At 45.1% G+C, this 13873-nt stretch overlaps 2 pseudogenes; both read right to left on the reverse strand.

Annotated features, from left to right (window-relative positions):
• Positions 1–4239: 4239 nt before the first annotated feature.
• Positions 4240–5155, reverse strand: LOC148335958 (uncharacterized; annotated as a pseudogene).
• Positions 5156–7217: 2062 nt separating this feature from the next.
• LOC148335959 (uncharacterized) lies at positions 7218–7920 on the reverse strand (annotated as a pseudogene).
• Positions 7921–13873: the final 5953 nt, after the last annotated feature.

The following is a 13873-nucleotide window of genomic DNA, read 5'->3' on the forward strand; positions in this document are numbered from 1 at the left end:
GGAATCAGGTGCGTGATGATTAACAGGGAACAGGTGCGTGGCTGGTGAGGACGAAAAGGCTGAGAGGGAAACGCCCCTACACAGCTGACAAAACAATAACAGAAAAGCACATGGCAGGAAGGAGGGAAGAAAATAAAAACAAAAACACTGACATGCCCGACACGGGTCATGACATTAACATTTTTATTCCCAGATCTATAATGTTACACGACTTATCAAAGCATCTGGTGAAAATAAACACTGATCTTTTAATTTAATTCACAAGTGAAGAGAAAATTCTGTTACAAATTTTCGGTAGACAATGCAACGTTTGTACACAAGAGCAGCAAGCCTACAGGTACATAAATAATAATAAGCTCTGGTGCCCCCTACTGACAACACGAATAATGATCATATTGGTAAATAATTACAAAGTCAAGTCAAGTCAATTTTATTTGTATAGCTCTTAATCACAGACAGTCTCAAAGGGCTTTACATAGCCACAATCGACATCCCCGATCTTAACCCCCAGGAGGGCAAGGAAAAACTCACAAAACCTCATTAGGGGAAAAGTGAGAAACCTTGAGAAGGGACCACAGATGGGGGAATCCCCCTTCCAGGATGACCAGGCTGCAATGGATGCCAACTGGGCAACATTTGACACATACAATGATGCTATGCAATAATAGATGAGATAATGTGAGAGTCAATTGAATGAAGTGCTGCAGGAAGATGACTTCAGTGGAGTGGGTCCTCATCCAGGGCCGTAATATCCATGGCAGCATATCCGAAGATGAGCCTTCGATCTTGTACCGGTCAGTTGGTGTAAATTCAGTACAGCCACTTCCAAGTGAATCGCCATCACCTAATTCGGGGAATTGGGAACAGAAAAGAAAGAACAGAACTAGCAAACAGGCCAACACGTAGTTCAATGAAGTGCTGAAATATAAGGAAATCAGAAAAGGCGCTGCATGAAGACGACTTCGGCAGAGCAGGTCCCTTCCCGGTTCGTCAGTGCCGTAATCTTCAAAGCATGTCCCCATCACCTAATTCCCAAGCAGGGGAAGGAGGGGGCAGAAAAGAGAAGAAGCGGCAGTAAACAGGCCAACAAATAATTAAATTAGATGCTAAAGTATATAAATAAATTGATCAACAAAGTATTATTTAGTTATAAACTTTGCTTCCAAAACATAAACAAAGGAGATTGGTAAATAATTACAAAGTATTATTTCGTTATAAACTTAGCTTACAAAACATAACAAACAAAGGAGATAGTCATCGACTTCAGGAGGAACAAGACGGTGCCGCCCCCCCTCTGCATCGAAGGTGTGTGTGTAGAGAGGGTCCACACGTTCAAGTTCCTGGGAGTACTGATCTCCGATGACCTTTCTTGGCCACACAACACCACAGCAGTGGTAAAGAAGGCCCACCAGCGTCTGCACTTCCTGAGAGTCCTCAGGAAATTCAACCTGGACAGGAAGCTGCTGCTGGCCTTCTGCCACTCGTCCATCGAGAGCCTGCTGAAGTACTGTGTCTCCACCTGGTACAGCGGCTGCACTGAGACGGACAGAGTGAGGCTCCAGAGGACGGTCAAAACAGCGCAAAGGATTATTGGCTGCCCTCTCCCCTCACTGTCGGACATGTACACCGCCCGATGCCTCAACAGGGCTCTCAATATCGTCAAAGACAATACCCACCCAAACTCACACCTGTTCAACCTGATACTCTCTGGCAGGCGCTACAGGTGTATCAAATCAAGGACTAATAGACTGAGAAACAGTTTCTTTCCAAGAGCCATCTCCATTCTAAACTCTCACACACACACACGACCACCCGTACCTTGCAGAACAGCGACGTGATGTGTTTTTATATATCCTATTTCGTATTATTTTCCATCTCACTATTTATTCTCTTATTTATCTAATTTACATATTTCATTGAATTATTGTTGTATTGCACTGGAGAGGGGAGCTCTCTAATCTCATTGCACACTTAATAATAAAGGGATTTCTGATTCTGATTCTGATAACTCCACCATTGATTTGGCTGCTTTATAAAGTTACACATGATCAAATTTCTGCCAACATAAATAACTTCCAATGTATATTTTCACAGGATGAGTTGGATGACACGGTCCAGGTTTGGAATGCACACAACATCAGACCATCTCCAAACCCGAATATTCCCAGTGGTCAACCCAATTTGATGTGTTGACTGCCTGAACTCTAGAACGCATGACTACCTTTCTCCAGTTGATAATGACAACCTGCAATTGTGCAGAGCAAGATGTACATTTTGCCAGGCAATACCTTGTGATTCAGATGTCTACGAATTGTGCAACATCCTGATGACAGAGTTCAACTTGTCGATACCATCGGATATGTATCAAGCCCTGGACCTGTATATATATCTCACTGTGATGTCCTGTGCTTTTAATGTTTGGTGGAGTCTATGACTTGTCTTGCAGGGCTTGGGCAACTTCCTGGTCCTACGCCCAGGCACGCCCCTGTAAGTTCTGGTGCCGGCCCCTGTGCACCTGCAGCTCATCAGCACAATCAGCAACAGCATAAAAGCTCAGCGCAGCCAGGAGTCAGGCGCCGGATTATCCCGTTATACCCGTGGTACTTTGGCCGCAGTTGCATGACACAGCTTGGCATTGTTGGCGCTGTCCTTGGTGCTCGTAATAACTCCGTTCTCTTATGTGCTTCCTCAAGCCTTCTTCCTGCCCGCCCAAGCCCGTGACACCACCGCCTTCCCGAGAAGACCAGACCGTGTCACCCACCTCATCGTCCGACCTGCGCCCTCCGGACCCGCTGCCTGCGCTTGCTTCCCGCCGCGTCTACCTCCCCCTCGCCTGCCCTGCAGAACTCCGGACCCGCTTCCTCACAAATAAAATTCCATCTCATATCCAGGTTGCTCTTGGGTTCCTTTCCTCTCTCCATTACGGTTCCTCAACCCGTGACACTCTCAGAGAGAAGCTTAAGGCGTTACTGTAAACCTAAGTTGTCAAACTCATTTTTGTCTTGGGCCACATCATAGCTTTGGCGTCCCTCGGAGGGCCGTTCGAACTACGAACCCAAATAAATTTGTGATTGCCTTATATTAACATATATGCACAACAAATTCGTGGATAACTAGTTTTGGAATCTCAAGCCAGTAAATAGTTTGTTCAACTATTTTTAAATGTATTTTAAAGGCGGGATTGGCAACAAATCCTTGTAATATCTCATCCGTCCATCCATTTTGTAAGCCGCTTCTCCACACAAGGGTCGTGGGGGGGTGCGGAAGCCAACCCCAGATGTCTTCAGGCAACAAGCGGGGTACACCCTGAACTGGTTGCCAGCCAATTGCAGGATACACAAAGACAAACAACCACTTGCACTCACAATCACACCAAGGGAGATTTAGAGTGTCCAATCAATTGATCATACATGTCTTGTATATAGTTTAAAAAATTAAGACAATTTGAAAGAAACATGTCAAGTCAACACACGATGTGCCTTCGCAGGCCACATAAAATTATGTGGCCACCGTAGCTTGATTTTGACACCATTTCTTTGGACTAAATCCTTTATGTTTTGCATAAATGAAGTGTGTTGTCTTTGAAAAAGCTCATAATAAATGCTGAAAAACATTTAATATTTTTTTCAAGCTGGTTAACAATTTCTTTAACAGTGATCAGAACACAAATAGCATTTGTAATTTAAAAACAAAATTTGTGCTTGTGCATTTTGGAAAAAGTGCAACATACAACAATTTGAGCAAGGCCAACCAATGACATTTATTTTACTTTAAAAAGTCACAGAGAGTAAGTAGTGCATTTCAAAAACTGCACTGAATGGCATAGGACTGCTGTAAAAAAAAAAAGTAAATCGTGTCAAAAGTTAAAAGAAATGTGAAAATAATCCATTTTGGAAAAAGTGCATTATCACAAAAATGTCCTAACCAATATGTCTATTGTACCAAAGATTTTGGATGAGTATTTGTATCAAGGAGAAATCTGGGATCTCAAGACAACTGGCAACACTGTTTTCATGTCCTGCATGCTTTACATCTGTGGTCCTCAATCCTGTTCCTCAAGGGCCTGCGTGTTTTCCATCTCTCCCTGCTGCAACACACCTGATTTAAATGATCAGCTACTCAGCAAGGTCTGCATAAGCTAGATAATGACCCTGATCATTTGAAGCAGGTGTGTTGCAGCAGGGACAGATGGACAACAGGCAGGACACCAGCCCTCGAACAGGTATGAAGACCCAGGCTTTACATGATAACCATTTCCCAACAGCTGCTAGCCAAAATATGATCAAATTCCGTACGGAAATCAGGATCACAGCTATATGTACAAGGCAGTTCAAGTGTTGCACCACAGGTATGACTCTCAGGTCTTCTGTAAAGACCTGTCTGTCTATTAAATGACACAATAATTATATCAACAGCTATCACCGAAGATCCTGTACAGAAGCGTAGTAGGTTCTCTGCCTTGGCTTGGTCAGCATTTTTTGCATATCGCTGTAGGTAAGTGAGTGTAACCTGCTCCATCTGAGTAAGAGCAAACTGAGAGGGCTCAAACAGCTGAGACCTTCCTTCCTGATGCCCGTTTTGATTTGTACATAGCAATGACACTTTCTTTGTTAGGCAACAGCACTTTGACATGAACCATTTGTGTTGCGAAGCAATCTATTACATACTTGGCCTCCTTAAGAATGGCTTTGTGAGCCATTGTTTGAATATCAACTTGCAAGCCTTCTTTTTCAGGTAATGTGTGTGAGCCCATTCTTGAGAAAATGTCCAGCAAGTCCTCATCATCCGATTGGTCTCCAGTGCCGTTTAGTGCTCTCTCAACAACTGACTTCTCAGTGGGAAAAAGGTAGTTGAGAAATGATATCATGAAATTATTGTCATTAACTGAATCGATACCAAATATACAGGCCAAAATAAATGACTGTGCCAACATTACTGGCACAACACCATAATCGATTAACCCTTTGACCCAAATAAGGCCTACTGCTTGCCATTCAAGCTCACCAAAATCAGGTGTCAATTTAGGAACTCGTTCAGTTTCTCCTTCACACAGCTCTAGAAATTGTTCCCAGAAGGCTGTGTAAACCTCTCGTGATACTCCTGCATCTTCAAAGGCTATTTCATTTGCAAACGTAATTTTTACCTTTGAAAACATTATGCTTTTGTCCATAAATGCTTGGATAAGACCTTTCATCACAAGCACTCTTCTCACTGTAACATATTGTATGTTCTCTTGACCCATTGAAGTCTCTGTTGAGTCTGATGGGATGACTTCTTGCCAAAAATTCACAGGTGAAGAATAAAAAAAAAAAAGTCCTCGAGATCCAACATAATAAATTGAATGCAAACAGATTTACATTCACATCATCTTTAGCAATCCTAACTTGCTGTTAAAGGGTAAGTCAATCCAAACATTTTCTTTCAAAGAATATGTTCTATGCAGGCCCACTACTCAAAGCATGGCATTCTGATTAATATTGTGTTTGTAGAAGATTGGTTAAGTAGAAAAATCCACCCGTTTTTGTGTACGTCAGGGTTGCGACCATTTTGTTGCTGTCAATTGAAAATGACATCACAGCTGCTCCAGGCTCAGATAATAACCAATCATGGCTCAGCTTCAGAAAACAGGTGAGCAGTGATTGGTTGTTAACTGAGCAACTGTGATGTAATTTTCAGCTAACGTAATTGAGAAAATGGCCGCCCCCTGAGATGGATAAAAACAAGTGCTGCTTAACTCATATTCCCATTAACCACAATGTCATGTTTAGACTAGTGAAGTTGCTTAGAACATATAGTAATTTAATGATATGAAATTTTGGGGTTGTACAAATTGTGTATATTGCAATATCAGAACAGCAGCTTTGAAAGAAGGGTATGGAAGTGAAAACCAGTATGTGCAGAGACTTTTTTTAGTTGGCAAGCAGAGTTCAGGTCGATCTTGTATTATAACATTATAAGTAAGCATTTAAAAAAATAATAATTTAATGACAAGCATTAACAGAATAATGCCAAGGTCATACCTGTGCCCCTTCAGGAACATTTTGTCAGGTTCGCCGGTAGGCGAGGAGGTGGGTGGACCCAAGAGTGCGGGGAAGCCAGGCATAAGGGTAACTTAAAGGGAATTTATTAAATGAATCAAACAAGGACAAACAACGTGGCAGGGTGCAAAATAACAAAGGCGAACAAAACGTGACTAACAGAACTAAACTTGACGGGGAACAAAGACAGCGACAAACTTGCAAGAACAAGAACAAGATCAGGGAGCGGCCGTGACAGTCCTGGATTGGGAGTAATGTTCCGACAATGAGTTGTTGGGATGAGGTGTTTATATAGTCCAGTCATTAGGAGTGCGGATGGGCATCAGGTGTGTGAGGTTAATGGGGAGCAGGTGCGTGGCTGGTGAGGGCGAGGTGCTGAGGGGAAACGCCCATACTCAGCTGGCAAAACAACAACAAAACCGCATGCACACAAAAACAATAACAAAGAACCCTGTCATGCCCGACGCGGATCATGACACATTTGTGACATTGGCTGCAGTTGCATAATGTTCATTTGGAATTTGGACCTCAATCACATGGGGAGGACTCGAAAAAAACTAAATAAATATATATACATCTCTCTCTCTCTCTCTCTCACTCTCTCTCTATCTATAAGGGATATGTATATGCGCACACACAGTTAACAATACATTTCAACAATACATTAAAACATACTTTTCTATCAGTCACCAATTTTACTTACCATAATGGCACTTTCACTATGGAGGACATTCATAACAATAACAGCTGATTCTTCGCCACAGGTTTCTGAAAGCTCTGGATCCCATTCAATTGTAGTTTCTCCATCTGTGGCAAAACAAAGTGCACAAATTAAATTCATTTGTTTCATATCCACCCCACAATGAAGAATAAAAAGTCACTATTACCAGAAGCTCAACCAACAGTCAGATCTTGCTCGTCTTTATTAGAGGCGTGATACTCTTTCACATTCTCCAAATTGTGTCTTCTTTTGAAAATTTTTGATTCATTCAGAATTTGAAAATCATCATTTTGCTACAGACAAAAACACAATTAAGGTTACACTTGTCAAGTCAACCAAACACAATATTCCTCCCAAAATCACAATTGTTACTGAGTAATGACAATAAAATGAGGCAAATTCAGCAGAACACCTCATAACTGTTGAACATGAGGAACTTGGGAATGAGTTGGGAAACCTCACTGAGGAGATGTAGGTGAGCTTGAGAGATTTTCTGAAGTGTTTGGGGGTGAGCTTTGATAAATGGGTGAGGTTCTCGGACGATTTCCTGATGTGTTTGGTGGTGATCTTGGAGCCTCGGGTTTTGATGAGCTTGGGTTTTCAGACAGGAACTGTTCAGATACTTCTTTGGTGCAAATGTAAAAGTGAAGTATTCCAAGTTTGGTCTCATTATAGAGCTGGCCTACTGTCGCATTAGAACAAAGTTTTGTTTTTTTCAAGTCACAAATTTCAAAAGTGTAGTCCTCAGATTTCCCTTTTGTTGAGACGTTTTGTAGGAAAAAATAAATCCGTCCCTAATTTCAATATATGTTCAACTGTAGTTGATTTATTTTGAAACACTGAGCTGCCTTGTTCCTCCCCCACTCTTTGCTCTAACTTGCCTGTATTCATTTCCAATAAAATTAAACCATCCAATTTAAATTGTTCTTGTCTTTTTTGTTGCTGATTCATTTCCTTTTCTAGACATATGTTCTTCTACTCACACAATACTCATTTGGCCCCCCATCTTTTCTTCTTTGTTGAACCCATTTTGCTTTGTAATCGTTCTTGGAGAGCTTCTTTGTCGGTGTTGTTGTGTTGTAGGTAGTATGACAAAACAGCTACACGTTATCCATAGGATGGAAAATATTTTTGGATTTCATCATCAGCCATGAGCAGTAACACAGCCTGTAAGGATCTGCTTTTCCAACCGCGGACACAGGAGATGAAGTGCTTAACAGAATAGTTATTAACACAAAAATACTTACAGTACAAAAAGGCGCGGAGCCGACAAAGTCCAACATAAATCGCTGGAGGGAAAACCCGCTCCAGGGAGAAAGCAACAACGATAACGAAAAGCACTTGCAAATGCAAGGGAAAAGAACCAGAACCAAAATCGCTTGCCGCGGAAGGGCAAGGGGAATCAATTGGGACGAGCAAAGGAATCCGAGAAGTACAAGGCACGAGACGTAGTCAATTGGCGAAGCAATGGTCATAATACACGAGAATCGAGAAAACGAGGAATCAAGATAACACAGGCGTGGTACGTAGCGTGAGCAAGGAGGAAGGAATAATCCGACGCTGAGGAGTCAGCGTCGGTGGTTTAAATATACAAGGTAATCATGGGATAACTTGATTCAGCTGTGTGGCCGGTGGGCGTGTCTCTCCGGCCGTGAAAACATGACATGAACGAGAGTGCCGGGAGGCACGCCCACGCGCCAGCTGCGACCACAAACAAAAGACACGTGGCGTGACAGAAACGGATCATGACACAGCCGTGTCAATCTGCAAAGGCAAAACGTACCAAATATATTAATAACAATCCCAAATCAGGTCTTGCTATTCACCAACAAAACATTTAAGCAAATTCTCAAACTAGCATGTGTAAAAAATATCCAGTCTTTTAAATTAATAATTTAAATGTACTGTCTGTTAGCTGAGGAATATGAATATGTATTTTTTAGCTAAAGAATAATGGTAAATGGTAATTCACTTGTATAGCGCTTCTGTACCTTCCGTATTCAAAGCGCTTCACAGTGAACCTCATTTTCCGACTGTTGATGCTGCTTCAGGAGTAACGGGAGGTTCATATCTTGCTCAAGGATACTTTGACATGGTTACAATGGCTGGATATCGAACCCCCAATCTCTCGGCAGGAGACGACCACTGTGCTATGCCACCCGACGATGAATCACTAATTAAGTACATGCACAATTTAGCATAGGCTAAATGCACGAAAATTACGGCACAATGATGGCAGGTTCAGATTCGCTATATTTCGACGAGCAGCATATCTTGCAACGTTAGATGATGACGGAAACAGAAAACACAATAGCGTCAACCAGAAATATAATCAGCACATCTTCAGTTTTAAATTTAAAAATTCAAATTTAAATTTGTAACAACTTCGTTTTGTTCACTAACCGATAACAATTAGTAATACATACCTTATCCCTTTGTATGTGAAGGATGTCCTCTTCTGGAACACCTCTCGAGCGCAAAAATGTCTCCAACCCAGCATCCATGCTCCACACATCCCGGACCCGGAGGAGTAAGTCTCTTCCCTCGTAAAACAACATTGTGTTATATTGCAATAATTATTTTTCATTGCAATATAATGCAATAAAAAAGGAAAACTTATTGCGTTATATCGCCATTAGTATTGCAATATAATGCAATAGTAATGCGATTTCTTTGCATTAACTATTGCAATATATTGCAAAGTATTGCATTATAACGCAATCTTAAATATTCTCCCGATGTCCCCTGGCGGCCTCCGTAACCACCTGTATGTTTCTTCCCACTTAAATTTGATCCCGCTGGAAACATGACAGCCCACTTCACTAATCCTTCCCTTTTTTATTGTGTTCGATCACTGAAATTCACTGTAGTCGCTTAACTAATTCAAAAACTATTTTGGACTATCAAATGCAAAATCAGGTAATCCATCCATCCATCCATTATTCGCCGCTTATCCGGGGTCGGGTCGCAGAGTCAGCAGCTTCAGCAGGGAAGCCCAGACTTCCCGCTCCCCAGCCACATCTTCCAGCTCTGCAGGAGGGATCCCCAAGCGTTCCCAGGCCAGCCAGGAGACATAGTCTCTGCAGTGTGTCCTGGGTCGTCCTCGGGGCCTCCTGTCGGTGGGACATGCCCAGAACACCTCACCAGGGAGGCATCCTAATCAGTCCCCAAGCCAAGTCATCTGGCTCCTCTCAACGTGGAAGAGCAGCGGCTCGACACTGAGTCCCTCCCGGATGGCCGAGCTTCTCACCCAAACTCTAAGGGAGAGCCCAGACACCCTGCGGAGGAAACTCATTTCGGCCACTTGTATCCGAGATCTTGTTCTTTCGGTCATGACCCACAGCTCGTGACCATAGGTGAGGGTAGGAACGTAGATCGACCGGTAAATCGAGAGCTTCGCCTTTTGGCTCACCTCCCTCTTTACCACGACAGACCGATACAGCGTCCGCATCATGGCGGACGCTGCACCGATCCGCCGGTCGATCTCTTGCTCCATCCTCCCCTCACTCGAAAACAAGACCATAAGATACTTAAACTCCTCCACTTGGGGCAGGATCTCCTCCCCGACCTGGAGTGGGCACTCCACCCTTTTCCGACTGAGAACCATGGTCTCAGATTTGGAGGTGCTGATCTTTATCCCAACCGCTTCACACTCACTCAGTTCTCGACTTTTATTTCTTACAGAAAACGTCTGTTGGCCGTAACCGATCAAACACCAGGCCTGTGATTTTTAACGGATCACTCGCTCTCTCTCTCCCTCCCTCTCTCTTTCTTGCTCACTCGCACACACCTCCCCGTCCAGTGCGTTGCGTGATGCATTCACAAAAATCGGCCCCTTCTGCAGCAATCGGAATAAGGGTGCACCAATGCACAAAAACCCTTTCACAAAACGTCGGTAATATGAAGACAGTCCAAGAAAACTCTTCAGTTCCCGCACAGAGGTGGGGGTTGGCCAGTCCTTGACAGCTTGGACTTTATCCTCCATTGTGCTGACACTGCCCCGCCCCAGTCTATGACCCAGGAACGCGACCTCCTGTCTCATGAAAAGGCACTTCTGCGGGTGCAATTTCAATGTCGCTGTCGCCACCCTCTCCAAAACTTTCCTGACGGAACTGAAAGCTGCACCAAATGATGCACCATGCACAAGGATGTCGTCCAAGTACACCACACACTCTTGGCGTGGAATACCAGTGAGCATTTTGTCCATTAATCTCTTAAATGTGGCGGGGGCATTACAGAGACCAAATGGAAGGACTTTGAACTGCCACAATCCCCCATTAGTGATGAACGCTGTCTTCGGTTTGGCGTCTGACGAAAGCGGAACCTGCCAGTATCCACTGTGGAGGTCCAGCGAGGAGAACTACGATGACCCCGCCACAATGTCCAGGGCCTCATTGATGCGTGGGAGGGGTTAGGGATCCTTTCTCGTCACGTTGTTGAGGGGTCTGAAGTCCACACAAAACCGAGGTCAGGCTGTGCCTTTTTAGGGACCATTACAACGGGAGAAGCCCAAGAGCTAGTGGAAGTCCTGATGAGACACGCCTTTGGCATCGCCAGAAGGGCCTTGTCTGCTGCTGCCTGCTTGGCTAGGGGGAGACGCCGGGGTCTCAACCTAATGGGCTGTGCTGCTCCCGCATCGATGTGGTGCTCTATGAGATCTGTGCGGCCTACATCTTCCTCTGACAATGAGAAACAGTCTTTAAACTCAAGTAAGAGCTGGCACAAAATATCTTGTTCAGCAGAAGTCAGTCCATTACAGTTTTTAACCAAACTTACTTCACTGCCAAAATTTTCTCCCCATTGTCCATCTGTGTGATGGAAAACGGGGACGCCCCGGTCAAAGGCATGGAATTTGGTGAAGACGGTCCATCAGGCAAGACAGGGCAGGCTGTGCTGTTGTTTGTTGTCACAGTGGGCAGCACCGTAATGGAGTGGGTTGTGGAGTAGCCCTGCACTGACGGGCGCTTAACCATCTGGACAATGTGACCATCTGGAAAGGTAAGCGTTCCCCTTTTGGTGTCAAATATAGAGCCCAGAGTTTTAAGGATATCTAACCTCAGTATACAGTCTTTGAGGTCTGCAACCCACACTGGGAAGCGAACCCTCTCCTTTTGCAGTCCCAAAGTCACCACTGCCTCCCCCACCATCGGTGCCCGCTCACCAGTAACAGTCTGCAATTTCACAATGGTGGGAGAGACAGCCGTTCCTTTCCCCACAACATCAGGCCTCGCCAGAGTCGCTGAAGAACCCGTGTCCACAAGTGCACAACAGTTCACCCCCTCTACAGTTAAGAGTGTACCAGCAGTCCTCCACCCAAGTCTGACCCAGCACCACCAGTTCTAATTGTCCATCAACACCACCCACTGGGCATGATGTCCCCCCATCTTTGAGTAGTGCTGTTGTGTGCTGGACGATTCCAAACAGCTGGTCTGCACAGGATTTGAGGAGCTGGGAGCTAATCCCATCTGGACCCGCTGCCTTCCTCGCCTTCATCTTCCTCAGGTGGTTCTTCACCTGAGATGTTGTGAGGAACAAGGCTGAGCAGGAGGAAGTCGTGGTTGTCTGATCAGGCTGGGAACTGAAGACTGTGGGGGGAGGAGGGGAGAGGGTGTCGTTCGCAGCAGCAGGAGGAGTCCGTTCCCTCGGCTTATGTAGACCGGTAATCACGGCGTTGACGAGAGTCAGGTGCGCGGCCGGTGGGCGCGTCTGTACCGCTAGGGCGGCATGAATCGGGGAGGTGAGTAGCTGGAGGGAAACGCCCACTTAGCTGGAGAAACAACAACAAACAGACACGGCATGACAGGACGGATCATGACATCGCCTGACCCAAAAGCCCTCTTTTTCTCCTTCAGGAGAGCTTTAATGTCCAATGTGATCCAGGGTTTGTTGTTGGAGAAACAACTTACTGTCCTGGTGGGTATGGTGTTCTCCATGCAGAAATTAATATAGTCTGCGATTGTGTCTGTTTAATGTCCTCACAGTGGGCTTCGCTGAATACTTCCCTCACAGTTGTGTCGAAACAGTCCTTTCAGGCCTCCTCGGCTTCTCCGGACCATCTCTGAACTGTGCGTGTCACAGCTGGCTGTCTGCGGACGAGAGGTTTGTACACAGGCAGGAGAGCCACCAAGTTGTGATCAGCTTTGCCCCACGGGGGGAGGGACATTGACGTGTACGCCTCCTTGGTGTTGGCATAGAAAAGGCTCAATATTTTATTGTCTCTGGTGTGGCAGGTAACATATTGTGTGAATGAAGGCAGAGAGGAGGAAGGAGAAGCATGATTGAAGTCACCAGAGATAAATAACAGGGCATTTGGGTGCTGTGTTTGTAGCCTGTGAGGAAAAAAGGGAGCCCAACGCCCTATTACAAGGGGCGTTGTGCCTATGACCATAAAGCACCCATCTGCCTCTTGCTTCCTCCTTCTCTTCCTCCTTTACGGAGCTGGCAGCCGGGACGTGGGCTGACGTGGCATCTTGGAGCAGGGTGTGGTGTCACCTGAAGTATGCATGTTTCGATCCTCTTGGCCTATCTCGTCACGTGTGCTGCGTGGTAACTCATCCGCTCCGTTGCTGCACCGTGGTGTGTGACTCAAGACGGGACTGTTCCCTCGCGTCTGTTTGTGCAGGGCGCGCTTCGACAGGTAAGGCGCTGGCTATCCGCGTTTAGTTAAAGACTGAGGAAGTTAATAATTGATTTCCCCAGCTGCAAAGTGCAGCGCAGGGTTTCAGGTTTTCCTTCCAGCCAACCCTTGCGACTTGAGTGTCCATCCCTCCGGTAGGATGATTTAATAATAATAATTAATAATTTGCCCTTTATTAGTCCCACAATGGGGAAATTCGAGATTCGAACCCAGGCCTCCTGGGGAGACTGGGTCTTGAACGCGGCGCCTTAGACCACTCGGCCATCCTGGCAGCCAAATTCGAGATTCGAACCCAGGCCTCCTGGGGAGACTGGGTCCTGAACGCGGCGCCTTAGACCACTCGGCCATCCTGGCAGCCAGACCACTCGGCCATCCTGGCAGCCAGACCACTCGGCCATCCTGGCAGCCAATACTTTATACAGTTACTTTTATATAAATCTTAATTGATTTATATTTGCTTTATTCAGTGTTGGTGCC

Source organism: Idiotropiscis lumnitzeri, chromosome 5, assembly GCF_059441095.1.
Source record: "Idiotropiscis lumnitzeri isolate Australia: NSW breed Sydney's pygmy pipehorse chromosome 5, RoL_Ilum_1.0, whole genome shotgun sequence".
In the NCBI taxonomy this organism is placed as follows: Eukaryota; Metazoa; Chordata; class Actinopteri; order Syngnathiformes; family Syngnathidae; genus Idiotropiscis; species Idiotropiscis lumnitzeri.